Consider the following 13,090-nt stretch of genomic DNA (forward strand, 5'->3'; position numbering starts at 1 on the left):
CAGAAAAGCAGTTTAAATGCACATTAAAGTTTTATCAATTAACTATTCCTGTCAAAAAAGAGGAGAAATGTAAAGTGTTTAGAACTGTATATGCTTTTTAAAAACTACCAAGTATATTTCTGACAAGAGAGAAATTCAATTTTGACAAAGCATCAATGAGAACTGAATACTCTATAGTTTTATATACCTAATGGATTAGAAGAAATTTCTACAGACTGCCTTGTGACTCCACAGAAATCAAACCTTGTTTCTCCTCTACTCCTCTCATATTTTTCCTGGACCAGGCACTTTAGAACAGATTCTATTATAGTGCAACCTCTAACCATGCACCTTCTTTTAACAACTGCACAGTGAGTGTATGAGTATTCCTGGAAACCATTCCTATGCTGAACAACTAGCAATAACTTAATTCTCCATGGAAGAGAGAGAAAACCACATAGATATATCCACTAAACTCAGACTAAACGTATCCCACTCAACTTCCCATTAAATTCAAAAAATTCCGGGACTTCCCTTGTGGTGCAGTAGTTAAGAATCCACCTGCCAATGCAGGGGACACGGGTTTGATCCCTGGTCCAGGAAGATCCCACATGCCGCGGAGCAACTAAGCCCATGCACCCCAACTACTGAGCCTGCGCTCTAGAGCCCACAAGCCACAACTACCAAGCCCGCACGCCACAACTACTGAAGCCCACGCACCTAGAGCCCGTGTTCTGCAGCAAGAGAAACTGCCACAATGAGAAGCCCACGCACCGCGACGAAGAGTAGCCCCTGCTCGCAGCAACTACAGAAAGCCCACGCGCAGCAATGAAGACCCAACGCAGCCAAAAATAAAAAATATATATATAAATAATTTTTTTTAATAAATAAAAATTAAAAGAAAAATTCCCATGGCCTCTCCAATAGCATACAATACAAAGGAAATTGTGATGGAGGGAAGCTGAAAAGGTAGGAGACAGTCATCCTAACCAGCTGCATGCAGTTAAGAATATCTTACTTCTACAAATTGCACAAAACATAACCATATGAATACATTGCCAGCGGACCACACACACACAAATACACACACTCACACATGCAGATACACACGCCCTGGGCCCTGGAAGGGTCCTGTGCAAGTGAAGAACCCTAAAGATACAGTTTCATCAGCTTCATGGTAAACCATGGTAAACCTGTCTCTAATTCCCATTGTTGATCTGATTACCATAACCAGCAGGCACACCTGTATTGGTTAAGTTCCCTCTAACTTCTGTAACAAACAAACGCAAAGATGACTTACAGCTGAAGCACGATACAGGTTTATTTCTTGCTCATATAAAGTCCAAAAGAAGTTTTCTTCACTGACTGGCAGCTGTCCTCTAAAGAATGACTTGGAGATCTAGATTCCTTTCATCTTGTGGCTCCACCTTCAGCGCATGAATTCCAAGACTGCCATGCCCATCTGCATCAAACCACAAAGGAGAAAAAGCATGGAGGATCACACAAGGGAAGTTTTAGGGGGCCAACCTACAAGTGAAGCACATCACTTTCACTCACATTCCATCACCTAAAACTCAGTCACATGCACGCATCTAACTACAAATTGGAAACTGAGAGTGGAAACCATACTTTGTAGCAGTTCAGGTCTGCAGGAATCCCCAGCTTTCATTCAGCATCACTCAGCAATCTGGTTTACAAGCAGAGAAGCGGCACAGTTACATCAATCTCCGTTCGGTGGTTGCCAGGGTAGGCACAAATTTAAGAGAGGAAGAAAACAAATGCATCCCTGTTACCTCTGTGCCAATGAAGCTACTGACGAAAGATAGAGTCCTTTGCATGTGTCATCACTAGGTGGCTCTTTAGGCCTTTGGATTCCCCAAGTTTTTATCTCAGATGCTTCTCAGCGATGCAGGATAAAAGGATTTTCCAGTACCTGAACAGAGATGTAAATGGACCTATTCTTCCTGGCCTCACCCAAAGAATGGGTCTGGGCCTGCCGGCACCTCAGAAAGATTAGCAACTGAGAGAAAAGAGAAGGCAGGCAGCGCAGTTACGAAGGGCACTGGGAATGTCCACCAGAGGCAGAGACGCTGAGCCCACCAGGCCTGGTTAGAACCCCAGCTCTGCCCCGGATGCTCAGTGGGACATCGCCCCACACTAACTTCATTTCATCCTCGTGAAGTGGAGACTCTAACACTACAGCCATTTAAGACAGGTTTCCGGCTTTTCCAAGTGCTTTCACAAACATCCTCTATTTTGTCCCCATGACATCCCACTGAGGCGGACATTAGGCATTGTTGGTCCCACTTTGCAGGTGGGGAAACCGAGGGACTAAAATGAAAATTACCTTGCCCGAGGTCACAAGGCAAGTTAGAGGCAGATGCAGAACTTGTGATTCTTTCCATTGTTCTGTGCTCTGCATTTTACAAAACACTGCCCATTCTTTAATTCCCTCTCTCCTCACTATGGCATAATGAAGTAAACAGGACAAGTAGTGTCTTCACTATATTCATCTCACAGAGGAAAATACTGAGATTCAGGGAAGTTTAGGAACCTGCCCATTTTGACAGGGCTAAGGCTATAATCCACATTTCCAGATTTCCTCTTAAAATAGGTTTTTTTAAACTTAACACCAAACACTTTAATTGGCCCAAAGGCCAATTTTATCCGCTTGCTGCCACATAGAGTATAAATATTTAAATTCTTTTTAAATGTTTAGAAAAGAACTATTTCCTCTCTCCCATCAAACATGACCCTATAACTTTGTCCAGTGTCAAGATTAGCCCTAACTTGTACATGCTCTAGTTGTACATTTTGTCAACTATGTGAATAAAGAAAATAGAAAAACAAAAAAGGTCTTGACAGAGGCTGAGGAGCAAGCAGGCAATAGAAGAAGCAGCCAGTCCTCAGCACCCTATGAGAAGCACGTGGCACAGAACAGTGGTCTTCAAAGTGGGCTCCAAGCCTGGCCCAGTTGGACCAGCCACTTCAGGGAGTGTTGGCAGAGCTGGGGATGTTTTTCAAGCCCTTGTCTCACCACAGGTGATTCTGAAGATCAGCCAGGACTGAGGACCATTCTGCTCGCCATGATTTGCTGTTATGTTTGAAACTTTTCCCTAGCCAAAAGGAAATGACAAGTATCATGCAGAAGAAATGATATCAAACTGACCTAGAAGTCAGTTATAAGCATGAGCTTAGAGTTGAGAACCATTAAAGAGCCAACAGGACTTTGATCTTCCTCAGACTCCAGGTGAAATGGAAATAAATCCACAGCTAAGGAGGGGATCGTATTCTCTCACCCCATGATTTTCAGATTCCGCTAATATTTACTAAACGCCTTGAACGCTGCAGACACTGTGGCAGACAGGCTGTTTACATTTCAGTTCATCTCACAACCAACATGTGGAGACACCAGTGTCCTCGTTTTATAGATGATACTCAAAAATGTTCAAGTGACATGACTTACCCAGTGCTTGTAAATAGCAGAGTTGGTTGCATCCCAGTAAGAAACAAGGATACCGACTGTTGCCTGGGAGTCTGCTGTGTTCCTGACCCTTTGCCAATAGCTATATACATGATTTCTTATGGTCAGACCTGCCCTGAACAGCAGGGAATGTTTTTATTCGCACTCTCCAGATGAGAAAACCAACACTCAGAAAGGTTCTGTAACAACCAATGGCATCACTAGGAAAAGGCCGGAACAGAATTCAGCACAGATCTGCCTGGGTCTGTGCCCACTGCAGGTCCAGGCGCAGCTGGTGTAGCTGTGATTGTTACCCAAGTCTCCAGTGTTCCAGCTTGCTCTTGGCCGTTGGTGTGCAGTGGCACATAGGCGCTAAGGTAAGCTCCCCACCCCTACCTCTGCTCGGAGAGAGGACAGTAATTAAGGTCAGACTGCAGGCTTCCTGTTTCCTCATGCCACCGGGGGGTGGGTAAGAGCGGCTGCTCTGGCAGCCACCCATGACCCGGGCCTTTGCCAAGGTGATTCAGATTCCGCCCGAGTGCTGGGCTACTGTTCAAACGTGTCCGGGGTTCTCTGGGCACTTTGGTCCCCTGCCACACAATGAAATCCTGTTGTCACGGGCAGAACTGATTGAGAGATCGGATTCTGAGCAGCACTCCGCACCCAGGACCCGGGCGTCCTGCACCTCCCCGGGGAACAAAGCTGACCACCCGCCATCGAGCCCTCGGAGGGAGGCCCGGCCGGGAGAAGGACCAGAGCGCAGAGCGTGGGCAGGATGCACCACTCCCGCCCGCCGCCGCTGCGAGTCCTTTGTGCCGGTTTTGTTTTGTCTTCTGGGGTAAAGGCTCCCTCCGCCGCCATCGCTTCTTTAGGAACCAGCTCATGTGAAGGGGCCCGTTAGTCACGGATTCCGAGTCATTGTGGAGGGATCGGGCGTTTTCAGTGCCAGAGCTTCCAGTGACCTTTTAAATCCTGAGATGAAAATCTCGGGGCATCCAGAGCCCTTCCTCACTGGATGCTGGGAAGAGAAACGACCACAAAGTCTGAGGCACTTTTCCTGCTCTCTACTGAGGCCTCTCTGGGCAATAGTAGTTACAATAAGAGTGACAGGTTTAAAAGGGTCTTTAGATAATGCCTGGGGCTCTATATACATCACCTAATGGAGCCACAACCCTACGTGATATCATTATTGCCATTTGACAGAAGAGAAAGCTGAGGCTCTGGTTTACTATTCTGCCCAAGGGCACACAGCTCAGAGAGCAATGCAGGAATTAACATTCAGTTCTGTCTGACTGTCTGGCTCCAAAGGTGCCCCTCAACATTCAGACCACCTAAGAAATGTAGCCAGGACCCACCCACAGCGGCCCCTACCAGAAGGTAGGAGTTGCCAGCTAGGTTAGAATAGGCTGGGGAACCTCCCTGGTGGTGCAGTGGTTAAGAATCCGCCTGCCAACGCAGGGGACATGGGTTCGAGCCCTGGTCCGGGAAGATCCCGCATGCTGCGGAGCAACTAAGCCCGTGTGCCACAACTACTGCGCCTGCACTCTAGAGCCCGCAAGCCACAACTACTGAGCCCGCGAGCCACAACTACTGAGCCCGCATGCCACAACTACTGAAGCCCACATGCCTAGAGCCCATGCTCTGCAACAAGAGAAGCCACCACAATGAGAAGCCCACACACCGCAACGAAGAGTAGGCCCCGCTCGCCACAACTAGAGAAAGCCCATGCACAGCAACGAAGACCCAACGCAGCCAAAAAATAAATAAATAAAATTAAAAAAAAAAAAAAGGTTGGAACAGGAAATCAACTGTGAACTCTGAGGAAGCCTCCCTTAAAAATGAGGGGCCCCATTGCCTTAGTCAGCTTGGGCAGCTATAACAGTTACCATAGAATGGGTGGCTGAAACCATAGACATTTATTTCTCCTAGTTCCAGAGGCGGAAAGTTTGAGATCAGGGTGCCAGCATGGTGGGGTTCTTGGTAAGGCCCCTGCTTCTCTCTGTGTCCTCACAGTAGAGGAAGAGGAAGAGAGTGAGCTAGCTTTCTTGCCTCTTCTTTTAAGGGCACTAATTCCATTCATAAAAGCACCATCCTCATGACCTAATTAACTCCGAAAGTCCCCAACTCCAAATACCACGACATTGGAGATTAAGGTTTCAACATACAGATTTGGGGGGGACACACACATTCAATCCATAACACCCATAGTTCAGGGAAAGGGTTTAAAAGGAAAAGCTGATGACCCAAGTAGATCCTAGAAAGAGAGAAGGAGAGTGTTGGTGGTGCTGATCCCTGAGGTAGCGGTTCCAGACTAGTCCTGACCTGGTGCTCCTGGGAGGAGATTGTCTTCCCACAATGCACATGGCACTTTTGCAGCAAATGGGTTCAGCTGCACCAACAGGTCTGTTCTTCTGAGTAAGACCAGTTTTCAGTGGTGACACCCAGGGTCAGAGCTACATATTTAGCGTCTTTGTACAAATTTAAAATGAAGAAGGCATCCCTTTCCTTGGGTGCCAGTTTAGTGGCCCAAGAGTAAGCATGGGCTGGATTTTAGTTTCCTCTCATCTCCTTGGATGTGTAAGCTCCACAGTGTATATGATCTGTACAACTCTGTGAAACCGAGCTGCATGACAAGCAATGACAGTAGCAGATTTATAGACCCCAGTTCTAGACTCATTTGAATGGCAAAGCCAGTCTGAATCCCCTTTTTGGACTCTATGTCTATTGGACCGTGTAAGCCTCCAGGTTCTGGCATGCTCTGGGGTGAGCAGAGAGATACTAAGAATTCATGCAAATAAGGCAGTAGGTTGTTGAGCAATTAATTAAACATAAAGAAACCTAGCTGTAGTTGTCCCCAAATTGTGGTTTTGTTCATGCAAGTTAGACCACTCCTGCTCCGAGTCCCTGCTTACTGCATGCTGTTATTGTGTTCTTGTCTTCTGTGAAGGTAGATACTAGGGATTCTCCTGGTCAGGCGTGAACTGATTGATGGAAAAAATTGCATTTAATCATAATGTATGATCCTTTTAATGTACCGTTGAATTTGATTTGCTAATATTTTGTTGAAGATTTTGCTTCAATATTCCTCAGGGATATGGCCTTTAATTTTCTCTTCATAGAGTGTTGTTATCTGGCTTTGGTATGTCAATGAAAAAATTGTTGCCTGCCATATCAGTAAAAAAAGGATGTTGCAGCCATAAAGCCACTACAGCCACCCAGACGGTGAGCTCTGAGGGAACTCACGATGGAGACAAATAGGCTGCCCATAGCCAAGCCCTCACCCCCAACTACGCACCCTGAGGGGATTCAGGGTGAGAAAGCACAGGATACTGGCCCCAGATAGCTGACATGCATATCAAAGGAATGATTTCAGTGAGCCCAGACCCTTGCATCTTCCCACACATAGAAAAGCACTAAATTCCTTAACTTGAGATGTCTGGTTTTCTTCAGTTAACAGTAATCTTTTGATGTTCCAACTACCTGGTCTTTGTGGCAAAAACTCCCACATATCCCGACTCCTCCCTTACCTCTTTGGAAGCAGTCTCTGAGATGCTGTGTCCCGGGCTTAAGTCCTCAGTTTTGCCTGCTGAATAAAACAAAACTCTCAACTTTTAGGTTGTGCATTGTTTTTCAGTCGAGGGGTATCAGGGAGATGCTAGCCTCATAAAATGCAGCTGGCTTGACTGTATGATCAGACAGGGCCACAGGCTGTGTCCCATAGTTTGGTAGGGCCACAGGCTGTCATCCACAGTTGGACAGGCCGCTGGCTGTGCTCTGCTGTTGGCCCAGCTCCCTGACTGGGTTGGGCCACCAGCTATGCTCAATAATCAACCTGGGCCTTAGGCTCTGAGACTGGGCAGGATTAGTGCCCAGCCTCTCTGGTTGGGTGAGGCCACAGTCTGTGCTCTGATGCTATGTAGGGCTGCTGGCTTGGCTCCCTGCCCAATCAGGGCAGTAAACTGGGCTCAGAGGCTGCTCAGGATTCTCTCCTCGTGCCCTCTTGTCAGGCAGGGCTGGAGGCTGTGCTCAGCAACCAGGCCGGGCTGAGGGCTTGGCACCCTGTCCAGGTGGGGCCACAGAATGAGATCTACAGCTGGACAGCCCATTGGCTGTGGACCCAAACTGGACAGAACTGCCCAAAGAGCTCCCTGGCCAGACAGGGCCGCTACCTCAGCTCTGTGGATAGGCATGGCCCCCAGCTGGGCTCTCTGCTCAGGTGCCACCACCAGCAGGAACACAGTCGGCCAAGACCCACATGCTGCTTACTATGAGCCTCATCCCCTTCTCCGTCTCTAGCTGATCCCTGCTGGTCTAACCCTACTGATTCCCCCAGTGATTCCTGTAAGGCAAGATTGCAGTGGGCCTCCTGGGAAGCATCCTGGAATGCTGGGGAAGCTGGATGTCCACTTGAACTCTCTTTTTCCCACAGGAGAAGTTGTAGGCCCTGGGGGGACCTTCTAGGTACAGAGCCTGGGGGAGGGGCAATGCAGTCAAAGGGAAGTCCTGCCCTTACCCTTCTAATGCAGTGTTTCCTGGTTTCTGTGATCCAAGGGTATGCTTCAACCCCACTCCTGGGTTCTGGAATCTTCAGAGGTGTCTTGTTGTGCACAGTTGCTAGTTGGTCTTTCTGTGAAGGAGACAAACTGGGACCATCTATTCTGTCATCTCGCTGACATCCCTCCTCCTGACTGGTATTTCTTTACTACTATTTTCTACCTTGAAAAAAATAGTTATTTTTACACTGCTGCCAAACACATAGAATCATGACTTATATAGTTAATTTCACGTGTTTTTAAGAATTCTACTAATTTCTGACTTTAACAAAAACTTCTCCTTTTGGGAAATGAAAAGTGGGGGTCTTTCGTGGGGTAAATATTACAAAGAAACTGGAACAGGGCTAGAGATACTGATTAGGATCAGGGTCTAGGAAAGCAGCTTAGTCACAAGGTCCCAGAGGCAAGTGGGACTTGGACTTGGAAATGTGTTGAGGGGAAGAGAGGATGAGAGGGGCAGGTGAGACATTCAGACCTGTTAGAATCCAGGAATGGCAGTTACATGAGAGGCAGCATTTCAGTTCCAAGCCATCTTCGACGGCATCTTGAAGTAGTGGCTGGAGCTGGCAGAGAATTTGGTAGCAAGGAAGGACAGAGTCTTGCCAATAGCAAGGAGGGCTGGCAATTTGTTCACTTGATAAGTGTTTGAGTCCCTGTATGTCAGACACAGATAGTCCCTGGAAGTACAACAATGAACAGGACACACACAATGCCTGCGTTCACAAGCCTCAAGTCTAGTGAAAACAAAGGGCCAGGCCCCTGCGAAGTGAAGTGGGTGTCCCAGTAGAGCTCCAGACACAGCTGAACATGAGTGGGAGACAGGGCAAAAGCAGTGCCATACCAATCAAGCACACACCAAGGAAGACAGGGGAAAGGCTGCACAAACTTGAGCACACAAATGCTTGTCCAGTAGACCCACTTCTTGGTGAGGAGCAGACCCCCTTGCACTGTCAGGGTAGGTTCTTCCTGGCCCAGAGGCTGAGGATTTGCAGCCAAGTGACACTGGATGTGATGAGGTTCAACAAGAGCCTCAGAATGCGTAACAAGTCAGCAGTCTCTGCCAGATGCAGCCCATTCTGACCAAGCCTGGGCATGAACTGAGCTGCTCAGTCTGTTCCCTAGCATTCTTGGCTGCTGACAGTCTATCCCTCAAATTGTGGACAGCTTCTAGAGGTTGTGTTACATCTGTTCAGAGTCCCTTTCCTAGTATTTCCTAAAATGAAATGAAGTGAAATGAAATAAAATATGGCATAGTTACATAAGTCTTGTTTAAGCATGCAAAAAAAAAAAAACAACTTTGTGTGGCCCAATAAATAGGATTTAATTTTGCTTGTCATAGTGTTCATTACTTTATTAGTTTCCTAGGACTGCTATAACAAAGTGCCTCTAATTGGCTTAAAACAATAGAAATGTATTGTCTCACAGTTCTGGAGCCTAGCAGTCTGAAATCAAGGTGTCGGTAGAGTCTCTGTGAAGGTGCTAGAGAGAGATGCTTCCTTGCCTCTTCTAGATTCTGGGGTTTGTGGGCAATCCTTGGCACTCCTTAGCTTGTAGATGCATCACTCCAGTCACATGGCTGTCTTCTCCCTTTGTATCTTCACATTGTCTTCTCTCTTTGCGTCTGTCTCTGTGTCCAAATTTCTCCTTTTTATAAGGACACCAGTCATATTGGAATAGCTCCCACCCTAGTGACCTCATTTTAACTTGATAACCTCTGATTAGGTAAGACCCTATTTCCGAATAAGGTCACATTCTGAGGGCCTGGGAGTTGGGACTTCAACATATCTTTTTGAGGGAACACAATCCAACCCATAACATTTATTCTAGGTAATAAGTGGATCTTGAGTCCATTGCCAGGAATCTAGCCACATATTCTCCCTCCTTTCTCTCTCTCTCTCTCTCTCTCTCTCTCTCTCCTCTCCATCCCTGCCATCACATTCTATGAAAAAATAAATATGGTGTTTCTCAACCTGGAATATGTTTCTAGTAACATCACACTTTGTAAGCAAAAAAGCAAAAAACAAAAAACCTGCCTATACTATTCATTTAGGAATTAAACTATCGAGTACTTTGTGACATCCCTCAGATTATTTTCCTGTATTGCTTCTTCACTCTCATATTGGCACTAAACATCTCTTGTACCTATAGTCTGAACTGTCCAACTCAATTTTAGATTCACTGAGAACAGGGCTTCTAGTTATTGTTAATCTCACAGAGGAAAATTCTGGTCACGATCTATGGGTGGAACGAATGATCGAAAGCATGTCACAATATCCTCTATGCCTGCCACCAAACACACTGCTCCAGGCAAAATAACTCTGTCTGGGACAGTCCTATGCAAGCTGGGATGTTTGGTCACCTTAGGACTCAAAATAGTTCAGGTTTAAATAGCAGGTGAGATGAAGGCAAATAAGTGTGGATTCTTTTTCTGAGAGACTCAACTCTAAAGAGAAGAAGATAGAGTAATATCTAGAGAAGGAAACAGGGTCGAGAGAATTTTTCACCTCTCTATTCCCCCTCTTTCTTATTTTTTAAACCATGCTGAAGGCTTATTTCTATAATGAAAGGAAAAAGTGAGGATGAGGCTGGAGATATAGGAGACTAAGGATAATTGCTGGAGCAGCATCTTGTCCTCATGAAGTAGAAGAGGCAGGATGCTGAGTCCCGAGGGTAGGAGAAGGTCCCACCTGCCTGAGAGAAAATCCGATGTGTGAAAGTGGGAATGGGAAATGGAGGGGGATTACAACAGAGGCTTTCCATCTTGTCAGGATGCGGAGTGAGGAGAGGGGTGGGGTTGAGGCTTAAATGGAGATGAGCAAAGGCTTGGAGATGTAAGAAAACAGTAAAACACATTCCAAGCACCCAGGAATGCCCAGCTGAGATGGGGAATCCTGAATACGCAGCATATAACGTAATTATTATCACCAGCTAGGCTAAGATCCCCAGCCTGTCCAAAGTCATACAACTACAAGCATATTATAACGTATTTCCAGTCTTGAATAATATCTACCATTGCACTTAAAAAGACTTGTCTATGGGCAAGTACGTGGCTAGACAGGAGACAAAAATACTTTCTAACAGGCTTCAGGAGAAAATGAAACATGAGAGGAAGCAAAAAATATACTCAGCCTTTGGCAGGACTATTATTAATGGGCACTCCTTACTGTACTGTGGTAGGTGGCACAGTCAGACATACATGAGCTCAGACTGGAAAGCAACATGGGGAGAAGAGGAATCAGAGATGGGGCAATTTGGAGGCTACATAGGGGCCAAGCACACATTCTTGGCATCCTGGATGGTTTGGAACCTTGGCATAATGCCAAGACTTGGCTACCTGGTACTAAGAACTCTCTTTCTCTGGTGGTGGGCATTTATACATACCCTATGCCAAATCCTCATGGTAACGCTTTGGGATAGTTATCCAGTTTAGCCAAGGGGAAGACTTCGTTTCAATACAGTTAGCTAGTCCATGGCTGGTAAATTAGCAGAGATGAGATGTAGCTACGCTGATTGATTTAGCCCCTCCCTTTGCCCTTCTTACTTTTCACCTGTAACAGTGAGGATAATAACAATACCTAAGCACAAACCTTTGTAAGTATTAAATGAGGTCATGTACGTGAAAGTGCCAGGCACCCCATAGATGCTGCTTATATGTTTGTCTAGCATAGTGGTTTTCAACTGGTAGCAATTTTGCCCCCCAGGGGATCTGTGGTAATGGAGATATTTTTGATTGTCACAAGTAGGGGAGTGCTATTGGCATCTAGTGGGTAGAGGCCAGGGATGCTGCTAAACATCCTACTATGCACAGGGCAGTCCCCACAGCAAAGAATTAACCTGCCCAAAATGTCAATGGTGGTGACATTGAATCCCTGCTAGTAGCGTAATGCAGGGGACTGGAAACCGTAACAAAGCACAACAGAAGTAAAGTAACTGACAGGTCTTGGTGACAGGACACTTACAGATCTGGATCTTGGACCCACTACTTGCTTTTGGCAAGTTATTTAACCTGTCTGAGCCTCACTTTTCAAATGGGGATCATAACAGCATAAAGTCATTTCAATAAATTAAATAATTGCTGAATAATATTCTGCTAGCACAATGGAATTAATCATTTGTCACCACCTTGCAATTTAATAGACACCAAGTTTCTGAAGTTGCAAACGTTCTTTTCATAGTTAACATGACTCTCTGCTGTATTTCTTGTGGTGCTTTCTTAAGACAGGTTTTATGCAGAAGAAAGTGACTTAGGGATAGCATTGAAAGCTGTCTGCCATGGCTCAGTATCTTTTGTTTTTTTTCCCAAATTCTTTTCTGAAAAGATCGCAGTACTTTTGATTTGGGCAAACACTGATCTAGATTTTAAAATCTTTTGCATAACACTGGGTTTCAACTTTCTCACATGTGGATACTCTTACAATCTACCTTGGCTGCCTGAACAGAGGCAGCTCTCTCTCCTCTGCAACATAACCAGTAGGCAACATCTCGTATTGTCTGGGTGTTGGTCTCTCCAGACATTTTCACCAGCAAGGCTGCAGAACTGAAGGGCTCACTTTTTTCTTTCCAGCAGCTCACTTCCCACCCAGTCTTTCCTCCTCTGCCCTTCAATGATCCTGATATGCCATGAGTCCTCTCTGCCACTTCATGGCTGGTTAAAACATTTCTGATTTTTCCCCAATCTCCCTCTGATGAACGGATCAGACTCCAGGGCCCCTTCAGATTCCATTCATCAAACCTGCTATCCAGGGAAGAGTCTCCTTGGGAAACTTCACACTTTCACTATTCCCTTTCATGGAGAGAACGTGGGTATAAGGGTGTGAGGAAGCACAGGGAGGCAGAAACCAACGGGGGGGGGGGGAGGGGGCAGAGTGGAACAGGATGACAGAGGGTGGAGAGAGTGTACAGCTTGTAAGGGAAAGGGCAATCACCAGGCAAATAGATGGACCAACAAAGAGCATGGGACTTGCAATCCTAATGGCTTCCAAATGTAGAAAACATTTATATAGGTATGTAAAGTATATATACCTGCAGAACCAATCAAGCACTGGCCTGGGGGTGGGGTGCTCAAGGCATGTTATGTATTTTCCCTCTGAGCTAC

General features: G+C 46.1%; 1 long non-coding RNA gene across 1 annotated transcript in view; it reads right to left on the reverse strand.

Moving 5' to 3' along the window:
- LOC309606383 overlaps positions 1-13,090 on the reverse strand; it is an 805,264-nt gene that overhangs the window by 704,790 nt on the left and 87,384 nt on the right. Inside the window, exons 7-8 of the long non-coding RNA XR_014231787.1 lie at positions 7,956-8,069; positions 1,280-1,441 (exon numbers count right to left, since the gene is read on the reverse strand). This is a non-coding gene — a long non-coding RNA (uncharacterized lncRNA). The remainder of the gene's footprint in view (positions 1-1,279; positions 1,442-7,955; positions 8,070-13,090) is intronic.

This window comes from Balaenoptera borealis (assembly GCF_965194805.1).
Source record: "Balaenoptera borealis genome assembly, chromosome: 11".
NCBI classification, from domain to species: domain Eukaryota; kingdom Metazoa; phylum Chordata; class Mammalia; order Artiodactyla; family Balaenopteridae; genus Balaenoptera; species Balaenoptera borealis.